This window comes from Salvia splendens, chromosome 10, assembly GCF_004379255.2.
Source record: "Salvia splendens isolate huo1 chromosome 10, SspV2, whole genome shotgun sequence".
NCBI classification, from domain to species: domain Eukaryota; kingdom Viridiplantae; phylum Streptophyta; class Magnoliopsida; order Lamiales; family Lamiaceae; genus Salvia; species Salvia splendens.
Genome location: NC_056041.1, coordinates 13,939,349 through 13,948,055, shown reverse-complemented (window position 1 = coordinate 13,948,055; position 8,707 = coordinate 13,939,349). Strand labels below are relative to the sequence as shown.

The following is an 8,707-nucleotide window of genomic DNA, read 5'->3' as shown; positions in this document are numbered from 1 at the left end:
CGTAGTATTCTTGTTCTTCGCGCTCCGCTTCCGCCATGAGATGAGTGAAATCCATTTGATGTTTTGAGTGAAGGTTGAATGTGTTGATAGTTTGTATAAGAATTATGAATGAGAGATGAATGAGAGATGAATGAGAGATGAATGAGAGATGAATTGATGTGATAAATGAGTGATGAATGTGTGTATTTATAGATGATTTTGGGAAAAAAAATCAAAAAAAAATCAAAAAAATTCAGAAAAAACGGGAAAAAACGGCCATATTTTTGGGATTTGGAAAATATTTTTTTTATTTTTTAGCATTATTTAAAATTAAATACCGATTTTAAAAAAAAATAAAAAAAAAAAGTTTAAACTCAACGGCTATGCCGTTGACGAATGGGAGCGCGCCACGTGTGCGTCCGCTGGCACGGACGTGCTCGATACATCGAGCAGCGCCGTGCCAGCGGCGCGAGCGCAGCGGCGGCGGCTGGGGTCCGTGCCAGTAGCTCGGACGGCGGTGGCGACGGACGCCACCGCTGCGCATGCTCTTAAGTCAAGGAGAAAATAATATATTTATATTAATGTGAGGGGAATTTTTAAAAAAAAAATAAATGAGACATCTTTTGTGGGACAAACTAAATGGGAAAGTGTGACATCTACCTTGGGACGGATGGAGTATTCTTTACTATTGTCGGCTAATGATCGAGTTAATTAGTGGATAATATTATTTTGAAGCTGTATGATAGGGGCAATAATTGTCACATGAACGGAGTAGCAAACAATATTGAAATTAAGACAATAATCTTCATTGAAAAGTTGAAAACGAATGGGATATGTCCTAAACATTTATATTTGATAAAGACAAATTTGATTTGTCATATTGGTGACACTCTTTAAGGGGATAATTATACCACATATACAAAATGTTTCAATAATATTTAAAATTAATATAAAAAGTTTAAAGTTTAATTTCATAAAGAATTGCCCGAACGCTCCAGGGATAATATCAATAGCAGCCCCATCAACCAAGTCGCGAGCATCGCCATCACGAGGTAAGAAGTCCGGATCCCACTTTGGAATTGGGCAAGAAAAGAGGGTGCCATCTGAGGCAGGTTCCAAAGCAGAACCAAGTGCTCCAGCTCGCATCTATGCCATCAGAGCTCGAGAGGAGCAAGATGCGTTTGACGTCATAGTTGGTATGTTCAAGTTATTCGTTTTTTCAATTATTTCATTAGTTGATTCCACATTATCTATCTATCTATCTATCTATCTATATATATATATATATATATATATATATATATATATATATATGGTCTCATTATCTGCAAGTCACCCCCTTAGTGTAGAACTATAGACTAAAATATAGCCCTTTGATCTAAGTTTTGATGGATGAGATGAGATATTGCACAAATAATTTCCGCCATTCATCCTAAGAGCAATTTACTTCATCCCAATGGCTATTTAGTCATAATACATTATTATAAGTTATTTTCAGTTATCGAGTGAAGTTATTCCATTATAAGATGAAACAACGTGATTATAAGATGAAGAAATTATATCACAAGATGGAGTTATTTTTTTGGACTGTTCAAATTTTGTTCATTTTAATCGAAATATTTTCATTTATGGGGTGAAGTTATTTCATTATAAGATGAAGCAGTGTGATTATAAAATGAAGTGAGTGCATAATTAATTTCTAATTTCGATTCATTTTTAGTGTATTTTTGTGGTGAGTTCTGATTTCTCAGTGGTTTTTAAGATATGAGTTTCGATTTGTTTGATAGTTCAAATTTGGTTCATTTTAGCTATATACCGTGAATTAATTACAATATAAGATGAAGTTATATCGTTAAAAGGTGAAGAAATTTTATCACAAGATGAAACTATTTGTTTTGGACTATTAATAAATTGGTTCATTTAACCAAAATGTTTCCAATTCTCGGGTGAAGTTATTTCATTATAAGATGAAGTACAGTGATTATAAGATGAAGTGATTGAATGACGGTAGTGTAGCAGTGGCGGCGATGGCACACTACATTGGGGTCGAGTTGCGGGAGAATTTCATCCCAGGACTGACCTCAAGTCGCTGTCCGATCTGATATCGCGATATGGAGTTACTAAACATGTGTTATTCCTGCGATGACCTTAGAGCAAGTCCGATTTGATCAGCGGTTATCTTGAGCATGTCCTGACCTTGAATTCTCCATGGAACATGGAATTGGTATATCAACTACAAACAATTCACCAGATCATTGTATATCACGGCAAGATTCAGAATCATATTTCCCAAGCTTGATTTCATAGTTAAATTGGCATGATTTGATGAAGGTACAGAAGAAGAAGATCGCGGAAGTAGGGATTTTCCATTGATGTGGGAGAAGCTTGAATCCTCTACGGAATGACGTCGAAAATAGATTTCGAATGATAGAAACAAATTTCTGTCGATGAAAGGATAATTAGATGATGAAAAACAATGAGAGAATTCAGACGATGAAATCAGAATTCATAAGTGGAAAACGCAAAATTAATCGTGAATTTCAAAACAAGATACTGAAGATTTGTTCCAAATATGCGTGACATGATTTAAGGAAACATAATACAGTGGGAATTACTTAACAACCCTTCCGTTAATAAAATAATGATATTTGATAGATTTTAATATAACCGCTAGATTACAAAAACGGATGGATGAGATTTGATCTCTAGTTCGGCCTTTAAAAATTAGATCGACATTGAATACAATCCTTATATATATATAAACTGAATTAAATGGAAGAATATTAAGTACGGCATAGAAGTGTCTAATCTATTAGGAAAAGGTAATAGTGATCGGTGAAAGGACTAACTACCTCGATAATGTTAATTCGGGCATTAGGCTATAACAAGTCAAAAATTTGTGATAAGGTATTGAAGAGAAATAATAAAATAGAAGAGACTACTTGAGAACTAGATGAGGCAATGTGACGACATCGCCCGCATCTCTTTGCATAAGTCTTTGCATAAGACTAGTAGAATTTCGAGGATGAAATTTCTTTTAGGAGGATAGAGTTGTAACACCCCAAAAATAGGGTTAGACATAATTTACTTTTCCGACAAAAGAAATTGCCGAAATAGGATAATCTGTTATAAGTGACGAAATCAATAATAAACATATATAATTAAGTATGAGTTACATATTTATGTATGGCATAATTTTATAGAGAAATTGATACAATAGTAAGTAAATTAAGTGAGATTAGAAAGAATATTGATAATTAACATTGAATATAAAAAGAGAATGATTAGTCTTTATTAGGAATAAAGTATTGTCTATTTTATATTGGCAAAATGAAAATAAAAAATAAATAAAAGGATGAGAATTTAATTTGAATTACTTAGAAACTACATCTAGAAAGGAATAAAAGGATAGATATCAACTAAAATGATGCCATTTGTCAAGGGAGGAGTTTCTATAAATGAGAAGGGGGAATCGACAGTCATTCTCCCCAAAAATATCAAAACCACCATAGCTGATAGCCATTAGTCTTCATCTTCAAGTTTTGTTCTTGGTTGAATTAAACATGTAATTTAGTGTCAAGGACTAAATTAAGGTAATCCCCGTTGTCCTCCAGTTAGATTTATAGTTTAGATAGTGTATATCATATTTTTCTATTAGAGCATTTGAATCATCGAAATAAATTAGTGAAGATGCTCAAGGAGATTAAGTAATACAGGTACATACAAAGATTGTTTGTTTTGGAATACATGGATGTGAATAACTACTCTATATACATGTGTAATGTACGCATATACACATATCTATCACAACTTTATTTTTAGCAAAAGAGTTTACAATTGGGACTCACTTAATTTACTCACACATACACTACACTCTTATGTATATTCATACTTAAATATAACTACATATATATTAAAATACTCGCATAATGTGTTTTAAAAAAAGGTTAAATCGGATATTTTGAATCTAGATAGAATATTCAATAATTTTGTCTTGATTTTGATAATTAAAAATTGATTTAAATAAATTGTATGTGCATTTGGAGTTGATTATTGTAGTATTTGTGATAAAAAGGTGAAGGAGCAGTTGGCCGAACAAATTGGATAACAACAAGGAACGGGCCCAGTGATCATCGAGCTTTATTAAGCTTATTCAAGGTAACACGATCAACATTAAAGAGAAAAATCCTGTGAAGTGTTTTATTTGACTATGTGGGGTTTGATATGTAGTGAATTGTGATTTAATATGTAACATGGAACGTCTAGACTGGAATAAGGAAATATAAGGAATTAGTGGTACTTGGTTATAAGTGTTTATGTCATGCCCTTGGTCATTGCCTTGGTTTGGGTTCTGCCACATTGTCTGGATAGAGTTATCCGTTCTATCAAGGGTTATTGGCCATGATGATTTGGGTTGTGCCACGTTGCCTAGGTAGAGTTATCCTCTCTATCAGGGGCTATTGGCCATGGTGATTTTTATGGTAGAGTATTTTACTACTCTATTAGGGGCTATTGGCGGTTGTGATATATGATGCACCTATGGTAGAGTATTTTACTACTCTATTAGGGGCTATTGGCGGTTGTGATATATGATGCACCACGTTGCCTAGGTAGAGTTAGACTCTATCAGGAGCTATTGGCTACAGAGATTCATGCCACACTGCCAAGATACAGTGTATTAGGGGCTATTGGCTTTGACGATGGGATTTGCCACACTGCCTAGGTAGAGCTTTGTACTCTATCAGGGGCTATTGCCCATCACATGACAGATGGAGATTAGTGGATTGTCTATGTACCCATGTAGTAGTACGAAACACACTTAATTTCATGTATTGGTTATGTGGTTAAAATCAACAATTTGTGGAGTCTAACACATGTTTTAAGCCAGATGTGTAGAAGAAATCGCCAGGCCCAAGAAGAAAGGAAGATAATAGCCTGACGAAGGGAATTGGCGAGCAAAAATGAAGAAAATGACCAGACGGAGGAAATTAGAAGCTGGAGGGCAGAACAGTGAATTCAATAGAAAGCTTCTAGAAGATCGCCTCCACACCTATAAAAGAGAGAGCACGCAACGTTCATGATCATCACTCACTACACATTTTAATTTCGGCTCACTTTCACACACTTCTACACACACTTGGGGTGATCGGGAAATTTAGGGGGTTTTGGGGTTCATTTTCAGTTGGTTATCGTGTACCACCGTCCTCATGTAGGGCGAAGAAATAATTTACTTGCTTTCGTTTAGTTTTCTGTTCGGATTTCTACCGAGACTTCGTTGTTCGAAGCTCAACTGTTGGTTATTTTGCTAAACTTTGTTATTCTATCTATGAAATTTATGTTTTCTGTCATGATGGTGCTGATTTTGAGTTTTGATGTTGTTGACTTTGAATTTTGATGTTGTTTGATTCTGAGTTTGGAGTTGTTTACTTTAATGGATGCTTTTCGCACTTGATCTTGGGAATCAGAGTTGAATTGTGGTTTATTTGTTGTTGATCGGAGTGGATTTGTTAAAACAGAGTTTATGGAGTTGTTTTTTATCGGAGTTGGGTTCGGATTGCTTGGATCCGGAGTGAATTAAGCGTCCGAAGTGTGGATCTGAAGCAAAGTTGGTTGACTGTGCATGAATTCGGAATCTCGTTTCTGTGTTTCTGTTTGCTTCATCTAGTAGATTTAGATCTGTTCGGGTTCCGATTGATCGCCAGTTTCCGACATTCGAATTGATGTGTTCTGTTTGAATTAGGGTTATTATTTTGTTTTCTCAATGTTCGTGTTTGAATCGGGTGACGATATGCAGTTCGTTGTTGGTTAAATTCATAGTTGGATATTTGCAGTTTTTCATCCGTATTTTACCGTTTTGGGAAATGGTTCCCACTGCATGCTCGATCTCTGTTTTGTTAGTTTAGGTAGTAATTTCGCTAGGTCCAGTAAGTTATTTGAGATGTTGAAGTCATGATGCCGCTCTATGTTTGCATGAAGTTTTTCGTTTCCTATGTCCAGAGTCAGCTAGTTTTCATTCCTCAGTCTAGATATAATTTTCTCAATCCAAAATTGGGTGGCAGCAGTCAACCCCTTTTCCAGAGTCTCTTAAATGCCTTCTTACGCATCTGTCTTCGTGGGATCGATCTCTACTTCCCTATACTAATTCATAGTGTAAGAGGTTGAGGGTTTTGAACGGGAGGATTGTGTGTCCAACGACTGAGACTTCTAGGATCCTCTGAGTTCGACCTCGTGATCTAGCGGATTCTCTGGATTTTAGAAGCTTGACATAGCACAAAAGAGCACACAGTTAATCCTTGCGACTTCCACACACTAACCGTGTTGTGAATGCAGAATCTTTGCTATTGTTGTTGTGATGTCTTAATTTGGCTATTTCATGCAACCAAACTATCCTATATGTGTTTATGTGTTGATGTGGAACCTTACGTGGTCGAGTAAATTTTATGTGAAGTTGTGGAAGATATTAGTAAGAAGGTCGTGAGTTTAATTAAATATTTTTTGTATACGTTTTATTGATAGAGTTTTGATTAAATTATTAATGTGCTACAGGTGAGATGATTTAAGATCGTTGTGGATATTTCTTTTGCTTCTTCATCAAATCCATATTTGGTCGTTGATCACAAGCTTTTGTCATGGATCATATCTTTTGTAGACGTGGCATGTTGGGAGAAAACTGAGTATTAACTTTTGCTATGTTTGTAAATAATGCCTGCATATGCTTCTGTAGTTGTTGTTCAATGATATTATGTTTTATGTTGTTTTTTTTTTTTTTTACTACTGAAAATGGTATATTAAATCATTTATGTCATAAAGTACTTAAATTGTGACATTCTCTATCCGGTTAGTCGCTAGCCGGGTAGGCAGTGTTAGAGTGCCCACTATACACTCCAATAGCGCCCCAAAAGCTGTCCATAGCTCCAAATATTTTGTCTATAGCCCCAAAATTTTATTTCTACCACTATGGTGGACACCTCCAATAGCCCCAAATTTTATAATATATTTTAAATTTTAAATTGTATTTTAATAATTTCAATTAATCCAGTGTAAATAATTAGAAACCAGATTAAATTGGGGTCGAATATTCGTTGTATTGAAGGGGGGTAAAATTATACAACGAATATTTAAAATAAAATACAAATAAAACATAAATACAAATAAAAACTCCTCCACCGTCTACTCGGTGTCGGAGTCGCCTTCTTCGTCTTCTTCTCCACCTCCCTCGCTGGTGCCGGCCCCAGGAGCATCGATGTCACGACCGCACTTCCTAAGGATAGAAAGTACAGTGGATCGCGACTAATGGGGGAAATAAGAAGCGGGGAAGAAGGGGGAAACAATTTAAGGGGTACGACGTATAGATCAAAAGACAAAATTTCATTATCATATCAAAGTTTAAAATCCCGAAGCAACATAGTGTGAATGAACAGAGTTCAACAATTTAAAGAAAAAAAATGTAAGAGTTCTTAAAACTTGACGTAGCGGAAGCAATTGAGAGTTTGACTACTACTATGTATGAGGACACAATAGCAACCGAAACATTTATTGAATAAGAATCTTGGCCCATTGCTCAACATCCTCCGCCTCCCGTCCTCGCTCAACCCGCACATAGGGAAAACATATGCAGGGGCTGAGTACTTGATGCACCCAGTGAACTCATGCCCGAAATACACTATTGATTAAGTTATGTCAAGCCATCATTGAGTGAAACTCGGGTTTTACTTTAAAAGGCTGAGAAACACTAAATCATTCCTTAAATAAAATAGTGCCTGCAGGCAATCGTCATCCTCCATCATGTACCATATCTGAACCATCATGTGAAACGAGAATGTGGCCACAAACTCGATCACTGGACCGGCCGACCCAAGGGACGGCTCACGATCCCCATCAGTGCACTAGTCTGAGTGGGGACTCACTCCCTAGTCAGACCCGAATTCGCTAACCATCAAAGTCTAGTAGAACATTATTCTAGTAGACAATCAGATAGGCAATTCAAAACATAAAATACGGCATGACATAGCATTTAAAACCACCCTTATTTCACCATAAACATATCATTTCAAATAAAAGAGTTTAAATAATAAAGCCCACCTCAAAAGCTTAGAACTTCCTTAAATAGCTTCTCGTTCCCACTTTAGCGGTCGTGCGAACCACCTTTTCGGAAAAATACATAAAGTTCACATCAATTTCGGTAACGAAGACATTTTAGAATGCATGCACTCTAATTACAATCTTTTAATTCGTTTTCTCGGTTTTTGTGTATTTTTTATTATTCGGCGGCCGCCCAAGGCATCGCGTGCGACGCTGGTCGGCCGCTTACGCTTGTTCTTTCCTCCGTTGACTCCTCGTATTTTTCCTTGACGTCAATAAATTTTCAAAAATTACTTAAGCGCATAATTAATTTTTCGCAACAATTTCTCTTCGAAATTATATTATTTCGGACTTGGGATAAAATTATTCATGCTTCAAATTATTCCGGGATTTAGTTAACTAATTTTTCCACAATTAAATTATCGACCAAACGATTTATTAAAAGGCCCAAGCCTTAATTATTTCCCCACCTTATATCTCCCATTTAAATTATTAGTGGCCCAAAAGAATTAGCTCTCAAATTAATTAAGAGTCCAATAGAGAGGCCCAACAATATTTAAAAAAAGTGGCCCAAAGTCACATTTCGCCTACTCTCTCCTCTCGGTCAACATTATCTCTCTCTTCTGTTAGGGTTTAGTATACTGAA

At 35.9% G+C, this 8,707-nt stretch overlaps 1 long non-coding RNA gene across 1 annotated transcript; it reads left to right on the top strand.

The window, feature by feature from the left end:
* The first annotated feature begins 3,440 nt into the window (after window positions 1-3,440).
* On the top strand, window positions 3,441-5,068 carry LOC121751868. The gene is made up of 3 exons (XR_006040198.1): window positions 3,441-3,572; window positions 4,055-4,137; window positions 4,868-5,068. It is a non-coding gene; the product is annotated as an uncharacterized LOC121751868 (long non-coding RNA).
* Window positions 5,069-8,707: the final 3,639 nt, after the last annotated feature.